The 21,227-nt window shown below is 36.0% G+C and overlaps 1 protein-coding gene across 8 annotated transcripts in view; it reads right to left on the minus strand.

Annotated features, from left to right (window-relative positions):
- Positions 1 to 21,227, minus strand: part of FOXP2 (forkhead box P2) — a 442,171-nt gene that overhangs the window by 286,126 nt on the left and 134,818 nt on the right. For 7 of the 8 annotated variants that reach the window (XM_064507618.1, XM_064507614.1, XM_064507609.1 and 4 more), the window contains one exon: positions 17,984 to 18,067. The exons of the other annotated variant lie outside the window; for it this stretch is intronic. The gene's annotated coding sequence lies outside the window, so the exon portion shown is untranslated. The remainder of the gene's footprint in view (positions 1 to 17,983; positions 18,068 to 21,227) is intronic. 8 annotated transcript variants of the gene reach the window in all.

The following is a 21,227-nucleotide window of genomic DNA, read 5'->3' on the forward strand; positions in this document are numbered from 1 at the left end:
ATTCTAGATCTGACTAATTATGTACAATATTCTCCCAGTTTTATGTGTTTCCAATTAAAAATTATTGACATTTTGGGGCAAAAATACTTGCTCCAGGGCAAAAAAACAACCTTTTTACACCAGCTGCTTAAAATGGACTGACATACATAACTCTTACCTGAGAGGGATACTGCGCCTCATGAGAGTATATTAATAAATCAGATTCTATAACACTGATTAATTATAAGCACTGATTAAGGACTACATTTTTGAAAAAAAATATTCCCAACTCTTTCCTCCCCCCAAACATACTCAAAGTGATGGCAGGAGAAACTAAGAATTGGTACACAGCCCCAGTTTGGGAAGCTTCCAGTATTAGCGCATCAAATTCAAGTGACTGTAAATTCCAGATGGACAATCTAGTTTACACTGATCAGAAATTCTGGCGATCTCAGTATTCCCATAACTTTTAGGTCCTATATAGTTTATTTGAATTGCCAGAGTTGTTTTGCTTTGTTTTGTTTTACTTTGCAGGAGAAGGAGGATATGGGGAAAAAGGAACAAAAAGTCTTCATTAAAAAAGCAAACAAGAAAAGTATGTAAATGCAGATTTTTATCTAATACTTCAACAGAAGCAGAAACTATAACTCTGCAAATTATTTCTATAAACCTGTTTCCCACTGGTTGGGCTCCATGTCCCAAAGATGGGAACCCAAAATGAGCAGCCATGGCTTGCAGGTTTCATAATACGACAATACCTTCTGCTTTCTCTCACAGACTGACAGGCAATGTAATAATAAAGGGTGTTGATCTTTACGGGGTTACTACACACAAAAAATAGTATTCTAAGCTGACTGGTAGCAATTTTTTAGCCCAGCTTTTAGGGGCTAAGATAAACAGTATATCAGTACTTGGAACATGTAGAGGAAGCACTGGATGAAATGAATGAAGGAGGCCAAATTTCAGACACTGCTTCAGGCTTTCTTCAAAATCATGATACACCTTCAAGATGCACAAGCAGAGCAGATCTAGAGTTAATCCAGTCACCTAGACACCCATAAATCACAGCAACATGTATTTCAGCAAGTAAGTACACAGTGTCCCAAGTGGATTTGCGGTGTCCTACCAAAGATCGTACTGTAACAACTACACAGGTACTGCTTTCCAAAACAGCAAGATTAAAGCAACTTCTGGTTTGGGTACACACAAAATGATTGTTCCTCCCAAATGCAAAACAACTTAGGGCAAACAACATTGCATAAATTATACTGGCCATAATTCTGAAAGTCTTATTTGCATGATCAGGTCCAGAGCAGATTCCTTTTTTTTTTGAAAGGAGGAGAATTCAGGGGAATCCGTGTAAGATTTTGTTTATAGTTCAGTCCCTTCACATTAGGAGTTGCTATATACTGCACTTCCAGCTAATTTGAGATACTTCCACAGCTTTTTCAATTAACAAATGCTTTGAAATTTAACAAATTATTAAAAATAAATAAATATTATAAATACTTTCTGCTGTAAATTTACTCTTAGATACAAGCACACAAATAATTGCAGAAAAACAGGAGGACAGACTCAACACACACATCTATACCGTAGATATACAACACCTATTTTTTTTTTTGAAAGAAGCCAAGTTCCAGATGTGATAAAATAAAATTTATGGAGGAAAGTCACATATCTACAACTATGGAATTCCCAACAGTAGTTTTTAACCAAAGAGCAAAACAAAGGATGAACAAGCAGTTCAACTGGGATACAATTTGAGAAACAATTTGCAGAAGACCAGTGTTTCTAGAGTCTGTTATCCTTTCTTCCATAAAAGCCAAAACTGTGCACTTTAATTGCAAAGTCTAGTTACCATATAAGCTTCACCTAGATCACTTATTATGGTACATAAGGCTGTCAATGAATGCACATTACTGTTTTAAACTTCTTACCTTGCAAGTTTTACAAATGCATGACCACCATTCTGTATAGTATTAATTCCATTAATTCACTTTTTTGCATATGTCATTGCATAATTTTCTGCTCAGGAATAAAGAAAACAGACATCTTTTAGCAGCATGGAAAATCTAGTACTAAAGTGCACATTCATATATAAGGCTTTTGAAACTTTTCAGACATCACCAACACAGTGTGAAGGATGAAGACTGGAGCTGCATTTAACTGAACAGATACAGTTTTTCCTATCAGCCAAATGTTACTTCAGTGAAACTTCTGTTTTCCTGTATTACTGTCTGGAACATTTCTCTGCTTGAACTTTCTGGTTCTTGAGGCTGGCACATGTTGTATTTATCCTATGGACTGTAAAAGTATCTACTCTTCCCTCCTTTTTCTCCTATCCTGAGACTGCAACGCTTATCAAAAATCCTGTGAGTGCGGGCCACTGAAAAACCTCTAAAGATGAAACATATGATTAAACTCCAACACTGGACCACTGAAGAAGACATTGATTCTACATAGACATTATAGACTTCACAGATGTAACAGAAGAGCAGAAACTGTGGACATTAGTTTTAGGATCTTGTCCTCTGAGAGAAAAATCTCAAAGCTCGTATCTGCATGAAATCCAAACAAAATATTGATTGAATAGGAACAAAACATTCATATTGTTCTAGAATGCAGCCACTCAAACATCATTATGAGCATTTTCTCCTTTGTGCATCTTAAGTGTATGAAGTGTATTAAAATGAGATACATGTTAAAAAGCCTTTCTTGCCTGACAAAGACATCCAAGAAACTGGTCTTACTCATGTCCTTGCACCATCCCAGGCTGCAACATTACAACTAACATATCCAACACTTTTAGGAATACCTATAGAGATACATATACCAAAATTGTTAAAATCATCTTCTGAAAAAGGTGGTCTCCTACATAAGAAAGGGTAATTGATTTTATAATGTGTTTTACCTGCAAAATATAATGATTTTCCTGTATCCATCCTGAACTTTATTTCTGAAGGAACTTGTTCAAGAATTTTAGGTCTGTCATGATTCTTTCCTCCCTGAAATGTGAAAGAGTGGGGTCCTAGGAGTTCTTTATTCAGGGACCCTAATTGTCCTTGACTCCAATTATGCAAATCACATACCGCAAACTCCACTAGTTGGTGCTTCAAGCAGCTAGAATGAAGGGCCATCTAGCATTTCCATTCTGGAGCTGGGTAGTTGTAATCCAGCTCAATTATGTCAATGTCGCAATTTATCTAAATAAGTACATGAAGTTTCCTGAACTCTGCCCCTCAGCTCAGAACAGCACCATATGGAATAAATTGTACAATCATATCTGGGCAGAGGTTTTTGGATACTATGTCTCTGAATCTTGACCTTTTTAATATACTCCTTAATGATTCCGCTAGTTCAGATCAAGACTAAAGGGAATATCATGACTCACACTGTTTTTGTTCCCTTCTCCTGGGAAAAGGCTGGGAGAATTTTTGAGTTCTAGTGTCTACACATGGTGAGGACAGACCCCAGAGGTAAGTGCCTCTGCCTTTTCCTCCGGCCTCAGCTTCCCTCCCACTATCGCCAAGGGATGGCAGAATGAAGGCAGTGCTCCTTCAGGAACCTTGGAGGCTTTGTTTCTCACTCAGCAGGTGACGGCAGACCCTTCTGGGAACACTTTCTGTCTCGAAAGCAGAACTTAGCAAACTCAGCCTTCCTCATGCCACAGCTAATCGCGTTATTGCATGCAGTTTAGCTGCACAGGACCAATGATATCTGACTGCATCATCTTCTACACCATGAATCCACTTAGGAGTTTCCCTGAACTGCAACCTGGTCTTCTTTCAGACTATAGTATCATCACAATGCGGTAAGTAATAAATATGGCACAGTTATAATCAGACATTTTCATCAAGCACAGCTCTTCGCATGAGAGTTCAACATTAGTTAAATACAAAGTTTGAAGAAATCACGTCCTGTGATTAGAAGGATAACAAAAAATAGTAGCACAATGTGTGTTTTAAATGCACAGGTATTCCTTAGTTTTGACTGAACATTTTCTTAAATGCTCTTCCTTCTGAGAATTTACTTTTATGCATTCTATACTTGAAGAAACACTCAGAAGTTTGAGATGATTGGATTTCTAACAGAAAATTTGAATATCTGCCTGAAGTGCAACAGCACACTGGCCACTGAGGTTTCACTACCCCCATTTCATAACCATGCACTATCTTGATGTAAGTACTATCAAAACACCTGGTATTTCTGACCACTGCCATGATTCTCTTGATGCTTTACTACACTCTGCCACTGGTCAACCCTGTTCCCTAACATTCACAGCACCCACCAAATTATGACACTGAGATGATGCTGAAATTAAATAAGTTCTATTATATTTTATCCAAAATAGATGTCACACTTTAAATACATATTATATTGACCTAAGCAGTAAATATATAGGCAAATAAACACATATGCCAACAAATGAAGAATGATCTAATATTTTAGAACACCTTGGAAGATATGACTGTTGATATACACAGTTCTATGAGATGCAAAATGTACATCACAATTCAGCCAAACACTTACCCAGCATCTTAAAATTCAATGTACACATTTCTAGATTGAGTCCTAATGGCTCAAACCTTGTCAAATCATGCCACAGACGAATGTATCATCAAAACAACTGATGCACAGACATAACTCCAGTATTAATTATTCTAATCATCCTTAAGCGTTCTCATTGACAAAAAAAACCTTTGGATGCTCAACTTCAGCAGAAAAACCTGCAGATTTCCTGCGTTTCTTTTAAAATTCTAGATCCTTACTGAGAACAGTCTCCATAAGGAATGGAACCTATTTATATCATTTAGTGGAGAGCAAAGCAAACTATCGAACTAGTATTTTTCCTGAAACTCCAGGAAGTGGCAAAGAAAGATAGGGTATTCATGAAATAGGTAGAAAGAAGAACATATTTTCCAGCTAACTTACATATTACTGAAATTGGTATTATCTGATTTGGTGATTTACAGAAAAATGCTGCAAGTGCAAACAAAGGAATGAAATCTCAGATACACTTCCCACACTTCACACGACTTCATGTGACCTTGAACAATGCTGGTGCAAAGAGCCCAGACAAATTAGATTTTGTATTTACACGAATTCCACACAATGAACATCTAAGACTATGACAGTCTCCTGACATATTTTCCAGGTTGTCCTCAAAAACAGGTAAGAATTTCCTTGCTCCAGTATCAACAGGCTGCCCGCGAGAGTTACTTGAGGTAGCACTGAGGAGTAAGGGGCTTGAGAGTTATGGCCTTTCCATCACTGCACAGCAGCTCAAGAAAAAGGACAAGAGCAAGGGATTAAGGAAGCTTAGCTATTGTTCACAATTCAGATTAATCTTTGAGTACATGATGGGTTATAAATGACAGATGAATAAGATGAATAAGTAGAACTTTCCAGTAAATGTTGCTTCTGTCCCACAGCAATGCGGATCTGCTCAGCTGAACTACAGTTTTCCCTCAGTTGCCTGACGGGCACCAGGACCAATGAGAAGAGGTAAATTTAAGCTAAAAGGTATATATCTTCATTAATATAAGAGTAAGGGGAAACACACTTTTATTTTCTTACTTCTTAAGCAGATGAAAGTAAAAGCTGAGAAGCATTTCCTTCATCTGGTCAATCAAGACAGCTTATCAAGCAGCTAAAACTTAGAGAAGAAACAGCAACAAATATTAGTGCCTAATCTCTCCTACAAATCTCCCACAGCCACCTGGAAAACCCTTCCACCAGAGATGAAGGATCAGAGAGGTACTGTCAAATATTTGCTGTTATACGATGGCTCATCCATATTGAACGAGTGTAAGACAATATACCAGGAAAAGCATAAGTAACATGTGGTATCCTATTTGCAATCATCCTGTCTGTAATTAATAAAAAAATCACTTCATAACAAAATTATTCTAAAAGCATGTATATTAAACTAGCCAATCAGGAACAAGCTTAATCCTTTTTCTCCAAGCATGCACAAATATCCTCAATGAACACAATGAATGAAAGAAAAATCCCTCAGTTAAAACTAACAGAACATATTTAAAACTGGAAAAAAATTAAAAACGAACAGTTTAAGCAATCATGTGTAGTGTATTTAGACAGCCTTTTGTCATGCTATGTTTGTTGCACTGTGTCAAAGCAAAATATCTGTTATAATAAGCACAATTATTTTAACAGATTTGAATGAAGCTGTATCTACAATACAGTGGAGATGCTCAAGACAGACTTTTAAAGCTACTGTATTATATTCAGTTCATGTACAAAACGAAATAAAATAGAAACGGTATACTTTAATTGCAATAAAGAGGTTTAAAATGTTTTAATAAAAGCCTTTACATTACAGGATTCTGTATTCCTGGGAAGTAAATAAAACAATAGCTCCTTAAAGCTCACAGAATAACTACATAAGCCATTTTACAAGGAGGATATACTTTTTCTTCTTTTCTATGAATGTTTAAAGCTCTCCTTCAAGCTCTTACTAAATCTATTGATCTGTGAAACACAGTGCACTCCAGGGAGGCAATTCACTTGACGTTATATATCAAATGATGAGATGAATAATGATCATACCGTTTGGTAATTAAACGTCTTACAAACCTTTTAACTGACTGAACGTCAGAAAGGTCAAATGAGGTCCAGCCTATTTTTTGTTGTTTTTTAATTCTTTTGTTATATTAGCCATTTAAAAGTCATATTTAACAGTAACTATAATACTACATGGCAAAAACAAATAATTAAACAACATACCTTTCATTCCTATATTATTATATTATACAGTTTGAACACAGAGAAACTGTTCTTTCAACCTACAGTCCTATTATAATAATGATTGGTGAGCTTTCAGACAAGTAGCCATTCACTGACATAGTGCAAACCACTAGCAATGTTATTGGATTCAGGGAAATGAACAGCACACAAGCAAATATCAAATATGTCAAAGTACCATGCAATTAAAATAAAGTTCCTTGATGACTTCCTGTGTAGTTATCGGTATCTGGTTTTTTGGTAGAGGGTCAGTATAGGCCATTTGGCCTGTTAGAAATCACCCTCAGTATTTGTCACTTTATACTTTAATTTGGACTTTGTATCTATTAACATATAATAAAAACTTACATATTTAACACTAGAAACAAATCCAAAATATGTAATAAAGAAGTCACCTAAAACTGTGACTACAAGAAAAGCTTTGTATTTTGCTTGTAAAATTGATAGTTGCAAAGGCAACCAAAAGATGCAGTAAACATAGATTTTTTTTCTATAGATTGTCAATATACTTTATTTACTACATGAATAACTTGCTTCAATGGCTGAAAGTTTCTAACACCTCTGTCAAACTTGGGGTTCCTATAAAAGCATTCACTCCCACATGGCTTCAGCATAGCCGTATGTGTTGTCATGAATCAAGGCCTTCACTGTCAGAAGGAATAAATTCCCCATCCTCATGCAAACTATCATCAGCCTTCACTGCCCAAATAGTTCCCGATTCCAAATAATAAGAAGAATTTCTTTGGATTTTCCTCTAGTGAATTTCCTAGAAAGCAGAGAAATGTTTATTAGCTTGTGAAGAAAATGTCTGGTATCTTTGTCAAAAACAAACTAGCACAGACTCAGTCTAATCAGCTTCTTCACACACACATAAAATCATACCAGGAACTCCAGAATAACTAAACCACACACACAACCTGTAACACCCTATATGCTATAGTTATCCTGTAGAAGAGCAGACTGGACACTCACAAAAATCTTCCTCGATCTACAGAGGCCAGTAGCCTTGTGTTGCCCTCAGTGCTTTTGCACAGAGCTATCTCGAGCTAACCTAGAAATGAGAAGATTTGGGGGCAGAAGCCCAAAGAAAGAGAGGGAATTTTACACAGTGTCTAAAGAAGTAAGAAAGCAGATAATTTTGCCAGCTGGGCAAGCAGGGGGACAGAGTTTTCCTGGCAAAGTCTCATATCCATGCTGAGGACTGGCTTTTACTATGGGATCTAAAATAAATGTATGGGAGATACCTTCTTAATATCAAACACCAGTTACTCACAGTACTTCATCTTTCCCTGTCTCAAGGGTGGAAACAGAGGTCAAGTTTGCAAAATAAAAAAGGCATAATTAAATCGCAAGTTCTATTTTCTGGGATCTTTAAAGTTTTGGACAGAATATTCAAGACCATAACTTGAAAAGTTGAAAACACTGTCCTATCAAATACATTAAATCAATCCAATACATAGCTTTTTCATGGCTAATGGATCAAATAAATTTAAAATACCTTGAACTAAAAATATTTCTGAATTGCAAAATTAAAAGAATATAAATGATAAGACTGCAACAGCATTAATACTTTCTCAGACTTCCATCTCTCACATATTCCAAAATTATAGTATTCAATACATCTTCTGCTCCCTCACTAGGAAACTGGAAACACAGAGAGAGAGAGCATGCAAGTATTCATTTTGCTAAAAGTCAGACCTGCAAAATTTTAGAAAAAAATGTCAATTTTATGAAACTAACTGGATTAGCCCATTTTCTTTTATAACAGAAAGTAAAGAACTGCTGGCCTTCCCCAATAGAACCTCTTCCCTTAGAAAAGCACATAAACAGGTGCTAAGATCAAGCTTAGATTAGCACAGCCTTCAGGCAGAAAACATCTGGATCAAGTAAGTTCTTCAACTTCAGCATGTGATTTAGGCACTGACCTGTACAGAGATGTTCTGCTGTGGCCCAAGGGCTTGGCCGTGTGCTCACTAGCAAACAGCTGCAGCAGTTAAGGGTGTTGCTGCTCTCTCACTTCTCTCCCAGTTGCTTGTTACCTTCCCAACACCAGAGCTGCCTGATGCCACTGTGGAGCTGGCAAAATGGACCATACGAGAGCACCTCTAAACCACTTTTCTGCAAAGTCAAATAGCATAGTTTAAACTGCTATGGTATATGCCTTGGTCTAAGCCAATGAGTCTTACACTAAACCAGCTAAGGAACACTTCCACATTTTTTTTCCTCAGCTTCCTTGTTGCAGATGACAGGTGGGTAGTTTAAGGAGAGAAAGAAGAAAGGAAGAAAATAATTTCTGGTGTACAAGCAGTAAGAAATTGATGAGAGATGGAGATATCCGGATAGCTATCTACAGATATCTATTGACATCTAGATATCGGACATACCTAGAACTGCAGTAACTCTTTGTTAAGCAATTATGTTTTAGCTATTAAAAAGAAGTTTATTGACAATAATCAGTCTAATATTTCGCCGGTGGGGAAAGATTTTACAAATCGGCATGCTTACCGGCCACACTTCCTTTCAACGCTACTGCTCTAAAAGACTAATGTAAAATGATTTTATCATAATGGAACCCTTAAAATGTTTTTCCAGTCATCTGGGGTAATTCAGTTCAGCTGATCAGCCGCATTTGTAAAAATAAAATAAATAATAATGCCATCATTCACTTACCACACCTAATCAGTAGAGAGAAACTGATCTGAGGCAAAATCCCAGTTTGGAAGGTCTGATACAATGATGATGCAAAGATTATAAAATCCTCAACTTCTTTTATTAAACAATTAGTAAAGATCAAATCTGAAAAACACTATATTTATCTAAAACTAGACTAAAAGCCTTTGACTGGGTTGAGTAGAAATTTTTTGATGCGCTGTTGTTTCAATTCTTTAATAAGTGATTGAAGGAGAAAATTGAATTTACATTATGTCACAAAATTACGCCTTACAGAAAACAAACTCAAAACCAATGGCATGTGGCCACACGAGAAATAGTTTCTGTCTTGAGAGGAAGAAAGCCAAATATTTACCAGTTTGCTTATACTGCGTCCTATTCAGAGAACAAATGCCAGTTCCAAAGTTAGTTGCAAAACATTAAAGACATATGTCATAGGTCATAAGTCTGTGTCATATCACACTATCAATCTGCTCTCATTTGAAATGCTAACTTGAGAAAAATAACATAGAATCATATTAGGCTGTAAATTCAATTGGAGAAGTACAGAAACATCCATGTGAATTCCAATAAATTTAAAACAAAATTTAACTCAGCTTCTCCCTCAAGTGTAATAACAATGAATTGAAATTACAGTCCATTTCACGTCAGTACAGTTACTTATAAATACATAAATATATGACAGAAGTAAACAACTTCTCAGATGAAACTTCAATTTCCTATGCCTTATTCTTGAGAAGCCATATTATCTAAATTAAAGCAAGCAGCTTTAACTTCGCAGCCTAAGATTATTACATGACTAGTATTTTCTTTTTCTGCAAAACTTTCATTGGCTCAGTCATAATTCACTGAGTTTTCCTAGAGGTACTCAAGTCTATATATGTATGCTTGGATGCGGGACAAGAGCCACCACATGCACCAAAATACTGCCTATTTTGTTTCGCCTCGATCACTCAGGCTCAAAAAAAGCAGGAAAAGTTCCCTGAAAAACTAAACTGGAAATATTTGAACTGTGTAAAAAAAATCTGATGCACTGAAGCAAGGCTTTCCCCTTCAAATCACCAATAAAGACCTATCTCCAGCTGGCTGTGACCAGCAACAATTAACATTAAATAGCTGCTTTACAGGCCACATTAAAAATTCTCAGGTGCAGCTCCTAAGGGATAGTGAAACTTTGTCTAGTTCCTAGATGGCAGTGCCCACACCAAAAAAATCATTATCTTTCTTTGCCAGATGCAACAATGCATTTTCCAAGAAGAAATCACCCTTCAAGACAGTAATAAGCACCAGATCTAAATACAAACCTTATTTAAAATAAGATTTTTAGGGAGGTGAACTCTGAAAGCAATCAAACAAACATCTATTCCATTTATTCGAGATCCCATTTATCTTTAGGAAGTAGATCTACTGTTATTTATTCCATATGCAGTTGCTCGTATTGAATGGCTTTTTGAAATGCCTACATTTTTTTCTATTTAAAATGAAGATTTTAAGTAGCTGATTTACTCTATAACTGGAAAACACAGGCAACAGTAACATGAAAACCAGCATTTCAGAATTATTGCAGATATAGTCAAATAAGAGACTATATTGAAAAACAGGACACACTAGTTGTTCTGGGAAATAATTTTGGAATGGAGACCACCATCTTAAGCTTTATAGAAATCCAAAGTAAACTACTGTTGAAGTTTCTGTTTCTCTTGATAAAATTTGCTTTTATTCTCTATAAATCAGTCTATGCTGGAGGACTTCCATGTCTCTGAGCATTTTCTTCCACGAACTGTGGTAATGTCTAATGGCTTTCCGATTTAAGGAGAACAACCTGTGACAGATAGGAAAGACTTCCCAACACAGAAATAAGTAATGATTCATCATCTTGGATCTCTTATCTGGGAAAAAATGAGACTGTATGTGCAAAATTAAAATATAACTGAACTAATGTTCCCTGTTGCCTCCTCAGAAACACAATAGCTTCTGAACTTCATTTCATAGAATGCAGAAGAAAAGAGGAAAAGAAAAGGGCTAAAATGGGGATTTGTGACAGAGTTGTGAGTCTTCCTGTGGTCTTTCCCAAAGAAAGATGAAGCTGTTCATGACTCTTTTATCCTATTCCAAGAATGGAAAGAATGCCTTGAGATGAATGAGGTGAAGAGACTTCCTTCAGGAAGATAGGAAGCCCTATCTAGCTGGCATCCCAGTCCATTACATTTTGCTTCTTGAGTGTTGAAATTTTAAGTCTGGAACAGCTGTGAGAGCATTAAGAGTTTGGCCAGACACACACAATCCTCAGCATGGCAACAACAACAAAGAGAAAATATCTCTCCAGAATGCAACTCGTGCCAGTGCTCTGGAGTATGAGCACGATAGAGTAATTTTCCCTCTTAAAAATATGACCAAAATGGGAAAAACTGAGAATACCATTTACATTTTCTTAGATTTATTCACAGTCACATTGGAAACACAAATCTGACCAGCACTGTCCCTGCCACTGATCACATCAGCACAACCAACTGTGTATTCTGGCTAACGGTTAATCTGGAAATCCATCCTTACTATGCTTTTCCAGTCTGTCAAGTCTCTCTTCCAAGGAATTTTCAAATAGCTCATTCATAATTTATTTCAAAATCAATACTCTTGAAACCTCACAAATGTCCCATCCTTGAGTACCAACAACAGTTTATATTCCTTTGCTAAAAAAATATAAGTGATGTCTAACAAAAAAAGTTTAGCAGATTTTGTTTAAACATAAAGAAAAGAGCAAAATGAATACATTTAATTTTTAAATGACTGCGTTTTCAAGGTGTGAAACTAAGGCTGCATGTGCAACAATTTTTTGTCTTTTTTTTTAACTCATTATATCTTTATTTACTTTATCAACTCTAAACGTGTTTTATGTTCTTTGTCATATTAAACTAAAGCTCAGGTGTCTTGCTTTCTTGAACAAGTAGTCCAATTAGCTACAATGAACTCACTAGAGCAAGTAAAAAGACCAAAGTTCATTGTCATCCAGATAAAAATCAAGAGGTCTATGTTATCTGTTGTACCTTAGCGCTCTACTACATACCATCTTATTTCTAAAAATAGCATGGACATACTACGTCACTCATCTACAGCAATTTTTTATAAAAGACAAGTGCAGTGAAGAGTGTTTGGTTTTTGTTGACCATAAGTCTAAACAATTTGTAACAACGGTTTTAGCAATTGTATCTTTCTTGGACTGTATCACATAGTCATATATCACATACTTTCAGAAACATCAGTGTTTACTGTTGCAATTTTACTTGTAATATTTAAAATTATATCACATAGTAATTATTAAAATCTTGTGAAAGAAATGACCTATTTTATATTATTTTACAGAATTATTCTCTCAAAGAATAAACTCTTTCTTAGTTAATCTTGAAGATTAAACAATGCACTCTAGAAATATTACCACGCTATACTTCTTTTAAATTAAATTTCAAGAGACTTGTGATCCATATACTAAAGCATCAGAAGCAGTAAGAAAACAAAATCTGTATATCCATTAATCTTAAGTCAAAAAAATCGCTCTATTTGAGACAAGTAGCATCTTAAACAACAATGGCAATTCCACTGGAAATGATGGTAATATTTTCAACCATTATAGTTTTGGTAAAAAACATTAGCAGTTTGACATCAACCTGGCAGACACCTTTTCTGGGTATACTATGCATAAAAAGTATTCCCATCTGCTTCAACGCTTTGGCTTTTTCATGGGCTTAAACCTGTCAAATTATTCCATTTGATTTCAGGGAATTCTCATATGGCAATCTATTTTATTTACTTTATCTTCAATAAAATGGTTGAGTGAGCATTAGCAACTATAAGACACAAGTTTCAATCAGTCCTCGGGCAAAGGCGTCAATCTACATTAGACCTACTATGCTGTGAGTTGCAGCTAGAAAGCCAGAGTAAGACAGGGCACCAGCGAACAACTGAGCGAGACCTAATAAAGCAGCAGTGAAGAAAGGGAAAATTTTCCCCAGACACTACCATACACTGCTTATATAGTGCAGGTGCCTGGTTCAACACACCAGTAGCTCCTTAATAAAGCTGACAGCTAAAAAGGAGCTTCAGACTCCAACTTTATCTTACATGACAACTACAGTAATGGTCCTCTCTTCTCAAGCAGGTCACATTTAGAAACCTGTATTCGGTTCAGTTAAGAACTAAGAGTTCTCACCTCTATTATTTGTGTCATATAGAAAAAAGAATCATAGAATTATTTAAGATGCACACCATCTCTTCCCATTTCACACAATTACTTGAAAAAGCAGCGGTTTTCAACTAGCTTTTCCTTACATATTTCTATGACATTTTAAATATAGCTACTGGATCAGACAGAAACCACAAAATAATCAGTGTATTTGAGCAACAACTCATTTCTGAAGATGATATCATTAAGGACTAATTCCAAGAAACGTGGGGCATCGCTCCTAGATGCCGTGAAAATATCTCCCAAAGCACAAACTTTGTATTAAGTGATGCAAGTTCATATTTGATATGGGCTGTAAAAAGCAGATTATTGTAATAGTGCTCTTCCCAGCAAATCAGACCATTAAGACTGTACTTAATGTTCAGCTGAACTGAAAAGCAGGCCAGGTAAAATACATAGTTTGATACTTTGTATAATCATAGCAAAAATTTACTATCTCATAGTTTCAGGCCACAAACTTGATACTATGAACGTTAACTACTTTTTGACAAAAAGTTGCCTTCACTTTCATTGCCTTCAAGTTCTCCTGAATCAGTAATTTACAGCTATTCGCAATCACCCTAGAAAGATAATTCAAAATACTACAATAAACAGTCTCTCTGATCTAATACTATTCCGTTAAAAAGTAAAGTACTGTTTATGTTTCAGACTCTTCCTGATGGAAACTAGATTGCAGCTAAAGCCCATGAGTGCTCATCCAATAATTTCTTGGAAAAAGGTACTGTATTTTCCTTCCATCATCGTGCTGTGTATCCTCCTACCTTCCACCTATGTTGGCAACAGAAGTTATTTCCCTTCTGACTAGAGATGAGGAAGGCTTAAGCCTTCTTCATGGATATAGTTAATGCCAATCTGTTGTCCAGCTGATGCAATAGCTCCTATGATTCACTGCATCAAATGTTCAACACCTCTGTCATGCACAGGAGCTCCAGCAAACCTAGAATCCTCACACAACTCTGGAGAGAGTTCAAGTTCAGTTGCAAGCTAGCTATATAAGATGTACCCTTGTCTTAATTTGATGATCTTAAAGTGTTTGCCCTATGCAAAATAAACATATGTACATATGTATATATATGTGTGTATGTGTGTGGTATGTGGATATAAAGACACAGACTGACTATTTGGTAGGAAAACAAAATGCATATATATAGAATATGTGTACATGAGTCACACTGTATAAAAGTCCTGTAGTGCCATGAAAAAAAAGGACTGACTGCAATGTCTCTTTTCCCACAAATTGTCAATACAGTATAGAAGAGTTAGACTAATGTAATCATTATCAATATCTTAACTGATAATTGATCTTAGTTATCAAGACTATGACTAAAATCCAGTTCAGGAAAACATGGAAAACTCAGAGAACTTGTTCAGCTTTTTTTCAAAGCCTATTCAGCTCAGAACGTGCAGATGTAACCGGACTGTAGACAGTCCTAAAAAGTGTCCATTCAAGTCATCAGTCCAAAAAACGGAACATTTTTTCTGCTTTTGCAGTTTCCAGTATTGATTTTTGTCTCGGTTTGAATTTTTTCAACTCTAACTCAGTTTTCTAAAACTTACTCTTAAACAGTTAAGTGGATTGTTGAAAGACAGGATAGAAGGTATAGAGACATTTTCTCTCCGTTAATTAAAAATTGACTTATAAAAACAATTTTATTTTTATGGATTTCTATCACTACTTTTAGGACTGAATCCTAGTTTTCAATCAATGCAAAGACACTGTGTCCTGCCATAAAAAACTATCAACTCTAAATGATATAGTGAAGAACTTCCAGTCAGAATTTACTACTATTTCCTCATAGACTACAAAAAAATTGACTCCCTGCTTTTACATACTGCAAGAAATAGAGACCAGTGCTAAAAAGGTCAAAAAGATTTTGGCTTTCTTTACAGGGAGCATTTTTATAGATTATATTTAACTTCAAGTTATGGAAGAACATAACTGAGGAAACTGAATAATAGTTAGTTTCCTCCATATGCCTTAAGTTCCAGACATATTGGAATTCAATAAGACGATACTGCCAAACTATTACAGATACACAAGTCAGTATTACTGCATTTGTGACATTATTTGGTACAGAACATAGTAAATTTCCAGAAAAACATCTTCAAAAAACCCTCTTGTTGGCTCACCAGACTGCAATTACTGCACTCCAAAAACAAACAGTTCTCCAAAATACTGACACTATTGATGGAGAAACTACCCACTGTTACTAAAGGCAACCACATCTCTCAGACATATGTTTACAAATAGGTGATAGAAAGTCAGACATACTTCCATCACTGCTTGGAAAGCAAAGAATCTGGTCTTTTTCGCTGTCTTCACCATTGGGCAATGTAAGAAAAAACACTATTACCATATATTTACATACAGCCATGGATGAAATCTGTATTTTCTGTGTGATACCACAGTGATTTCCACAGTACCATCCCTGTACAGTGCTATCTATCCTTTGATCCATGACATTGCTAAAGCTAAAATTGTGTCTTTTCTTTTTCCTGTGGTTCTGCCACATTCATACTGTACACTTCAGGCCAGTGCCTTAAGTCCTTGGAAAAGGCTTTCCTGAATCAGTAACATCAAGTTAAACTGGAAGAAAGGTATTTTCCTTTCTTCTTATCCAGCGGTTAAGGATAGCTACAGGAAAGCACGTATCAGGAGTGTCTTGTCCTTTGAATTAGGTTAAAAAGGCTTGTGCTTCATCCTGGAGGGTACAGTTTTGGAAAACTCATTATAAACATTGTTTCAGCACTAATGACTCACACCATTTTTAACTCCTGTTGAAGCTACTCCCTTTTCCTGCCCTCTAAGCCATCAGTCCATGACTATGGCTATATTATGGACAATATAGCTATATTTGATTATTTCAGAATACCCTAACAGCTGCTGCATGCAGCATACTGTAAAAAGGTACACCTGTACTTCAGAAACAGTAGTATACATAAAAGCATTTGGGCCTGGTTCCTATTACAGTGAGTTAGTTTGTTTTACCTTGTTGAGATAAGCACCTGTAAAATTAATTATCAGACACCAGTTGAACATACTGTGAAACTTATACATGAAAACATTGCCTAAAATTTTGAATTTGAAAAATGCTGAAGATATTCACAAGGTGTTTTCCTACCAGTGTGCTAAAATCAACATTTGAACAATAAAAATACTTAACAAGTAAATTAATTCTTTGTCGTAATACCAAGTATGGAGAAATCTGACATAAATGTGAGTGGCTTCCTGAGCTCTCATCTTCCACTAATTCCTTCAGAATGTCTTTTTCCAGATCCCTCTAAGGTAAAAAACTTGATATATAGTCTTATATGATTTGCTCAAGGTAGCTGTGAAAGTCTGGAGCAAGGCAAGGTATTTAGTGCAGTCATGCCAACTCCCAAGGCAGTACTTTATCCACTAAGTGTTTCTTTACAGGGAGGTTCAAACTGATAACACACACAGTAGTTCAAACAAGATTTGAACTCATGGTCCTTAACATCATGGAATATTCCTGGTTCCCAGTGGAATAGAGACTGTTCCTGTTTCAACAAACCAGGGATACCCAGACTCACGGATTCATTACTAGCTTATCTGGTCTTTTAAAATTTTAATATATTAAAAAATAGTTTTATAAATATAATCTAAAAGAATTTTCTAACCAAATTAGCTTAATTATAATACTCTTAATGCAGTTGCTGTAATGAAGCTATACAGCGAAACTTAACTTTAGCCACTCAAGGCTCAAGCATAAGCAACTTAAGGAACAAAAATCTAGCTATTTTCAGTGATCAGTGTACGATTTTCTTACTACTAACTGTACTGAACTCCTTTTAAAGCAAAAGCCAACCATCAAATTCCAAAAGTATTAGAAAGACTCAGAGCAAATGCAACAGGCAGGCAATCATCCACTAGAAAATACTGTATCTTGTACCTGAGTATAAAAGAAATCTTAAATAATAATTTTGTTATTTTCAGTTTCTTCTAGAAAAAGCTATGATATTATTTTGCTAACGAACTTCTGAAAACGGAATACTCTTGTCGATTAGAGCTAAAATTTGACTTGTTCTACTAAAATTTTCTTTAGTACATTGTAATCTCCAAGGTTCCAAAGACCTTGGTGAGAGATCAATGTTCTCACTTGGGTTTTTTGGCAGGGCCTGAAAAAGCTGGGGAAAGAGAAGAGGAATTAAATGTTCTCTGCTATCTAGTTCAAGCAGTCATACATCTCAGTGAATCAGAGCAGGTAGAGGAGAGCTATGTGAACATGGATTGGTAAACAAGAACAAGGCCAGAGAAAGCCACAAACAATAATATTCAAAGATTTGTAATGATTGATCAGTACTCACCTGCTGCCTCTCAGCCTCAAAAAGACCTTTTAACTTCAACCTTGAACTGGAGTGATGTCCAAAATCAATTCTAGTATCACCATCCTGACAAGACAATGAAAAATGTTTACAGCTATTTGGACACCATTTAATCACAGCAAACTAGAATTTAGCTTTATCATATGCTGTATTTCATTCCAGATGTGCATAAGCTGGATAGTAATTATTCTGACAGAAAAAATGGAGGTGTTACAATTGTTTATAATTTCTCTAACAATTTTCACATAAGCATTTTGGGTAAAACACAGAACAAGTTTAAAAAGAAAGATTCTCCTAAAGAGTAGTGAGCTTAAAGAGTGATTTCACTGTAGTCCACAAAGGAAAAACAATTGTTCATCAAGTTTCTGCCTTGGAGTAAAGGGACAAATAAGGTACCTCTCAAGATCTAGTTCTATTTTTGTTATTCTGGTTTTACTATAAAAGTACCCAAAGGCAAACAAGAGGGAGGAGGCTTCACTGAAGTGGTTTGTTCCAGACAGAGGATTGTACACAAAATCACTGCCAATGAGTGCTGGGAAGAGATACAACTTCCTTGATCAGAGTAAAAAGTATAATTTTACCACATTATCTATGATTTTTATTAGCTGGATTTCTTTTGGTTGGAAGGGAATCTGAGACATAGCGGAGCAGCTAAATTTAAACCTAAATACATTATTAGGGAGGATGAAAGGACAGGTAAGAAGAAAAAGATCAGCTGTGTAGTTGAGACTGCAAGGGAGAAGGCAGAGGGCTGGACAAGGCAGAGGAGAGAAACCGTGCAGATCAGGAGAAAGTTTATTTAGACTACATCCGTAATACCGAATTAAGCAATGCCTGAGAACATCTCTGATGGCTGAAGTCAGCTGGCATGGATCAGCCCACATCTATGCTAGCACACACGCATCGCCTCCGAGAGTGGCTGCAAGGCAACTGCCTGATGGGAATGCTCGAAGGACTGCTCCAATACCTCAACTGTGTCAGGGAATTTAGGGGCGAATGCACAAACCAAAAATGGGGCAGGGACCTAGAAACACTTCCACGCACTGTCTAATTTACTAATATAGACATAGCCTTAATGCCTGAAACTCTGCTACTTCTGAAGTTGATCCTACCAGCCTCTGGATGGCTTCTCTTGGCAGTTCTCCCTTGCTGACAAGGTCAGGCAGAAGCAGACTGAAGAGTAAAATGAACATAGAATTTCATATAGAATACACTGCTTTCCCACTGTTAAAAAAAGCTCTGTGTTCCAACACGCATTATTAATACACACTTTGTTATAAGATGTTTGGACATTTAAAAGAGTTCCAGTTCTAACTTCTTCCTCTGTTTGTAGAATACAACAAAACCTGCTGGAAAGGTCGAAGTTCCTAGAAAACGGCAAGCTACCTGGCAGCCTCTGTAGTAGAGCAAGTGAAGAAGGAAGAGCAAAGAACAACAGGCTGGAGGAATAAACACTGCGTGAAACCCTTGCACAGTAGGACCGTACTGGGAAAAGAGAAGGAAATCTTACGAGCTTTTAGTACAAAGGGAAAGAAGAAAATGTTAAAAACTGGTAAGAATCCTAAGTCAAATTTGAGGAGGTGAAGATGGGTGACAGTTCTTAAAAGTTGTTGAAAAATAAAATGCGTTATAAAACTTTGTTTGATGGCTATGTGATTGCCCTGGATCCAGAATGGAAATCTCCAAGCAATTGAGAAACATCCTCCTTGCTCTCCTATTAAGAGAAGGCATGTGCTGCTATCTCTTTATATTTTCTAGGGCCTTGTGTCCCTAAAGCCTAGAGAGAAATACAGCTTACAGCTATTTTTTCACCAATATTTGTTGTCTGCTGACAGACGTTAATATGCAAGCCTCAGTCATCTCTTTCTCTTTTTTTCCCCATACTCCTTTATTCCAAAAATTTTTCAAACAATCAGTTTTCTTAGCTTGGATCTTATTAACATCACATTTTGTTTCAGCTCAGAAAGAAAGCCCATACATGATAGTTACAAAATATGAAGTCTTCCATAAAAAACATGAAACATTTTGGTGAGAAACAGCCTTCTGCAGAAGAAGAAAGTTGTTTGAGGATAACATTTTACCATAATGACTCATTTACTAGTAAAACTTAATATGAAAATAAAGATACTACCTAGTCTTGATTATTAAAATTTTGTCTTCTGTGGTTTTGATTACCAGGATTTCTAGAATTTTTCAAAAGTCAGCAAATATTTAAAGTAGACAGACAAACACATAGTATATGTGACAGATGTACACCCCACAGATAGGTGGCAGGCCTCACTATCAACTTTCTTTTTTGCCAGTGCATACCTTGACCTTTATAAATACATCTTTTAACCTACACTTCATTTATACTACACTCCACTACAGTTTTACCTGATGAAGTTTTACCTTAAAAATAATATTTTACTTTTTTTTATAAACATTGTTTTAGTTTTTGTTTAAAACATGGACTTGGATCATCCTAGTTATTTCAGTTTAACAACTAAGTCTCCACCCTCCCTCCAACTGAGCCAGCACATTCTATCCCCTCATACGTGACACTTATATCCTTAATGTCATTGTTTACCTACCCAATATTGACAGTGCTTATAAAGACATTTTAGCAGCTGGATGCCACATTATCTACCCACACAGAAACACTCCAATCAAGCTGGCAGTAAAATACAATGGAACTGAACATCACTACACGCCATTCATCTCTGACTTCTCATTCAAGTGCCTAAAATCTGAGTCAAACAAACAAATACCAAAACCTTATGTAATATCTGGGAAAGCAAAACTGGGAAAGCAAAACCTCCTGGGTAGATGACTGAATTAATTTGAAATGTAGTTTTTCATTTGAAATGTAGATTTAGAAGAATTCTAAGAGAAGATAAAATGGGTAACAATTATATGTATCCATCAGCCACTGAAGCACGGGGGCACAGATTCGCCACAATTTGTTTCAGATAAGAGACCCTTTTTGACCACTGAGACTGTTATGCAGTTTGGGTAGCATTTTGTCATATGATATTATGCACTAGATTTTTTAATGTTGTAAAGCATTATTCATTATGAGCAAAACTAACAGGATGTGGCTCTTATTTATGTGAACTGCCATGGTTGTTTCAGAAATGACTAAAGTATCAAAATAATGTAATTCAGAATGAAAGCCAAATTCACTCCCAAATGAAGACATTCCTTTGAATCTTAATTTAAATAAACAAAGACAATACCCACATGC

The sequence above is a fragment of the Dromaius novaehollandiae genome, chromosome 1, assembly GCF_036370855.1.
Source record: "Dromaius novaehollandiae isolate bDroNov1 chromosome 1, bDroNov1.hap1, whole genome shotgun sequence".
In the NCBI taxonomy this organism is placed as follows: domain Eukaryota; kingdom Metazoa; phylum Chordata; class Aves; order Casuariiformes; family Dromaiidae; genus Dromaius; species Dromaius novaehollandiae.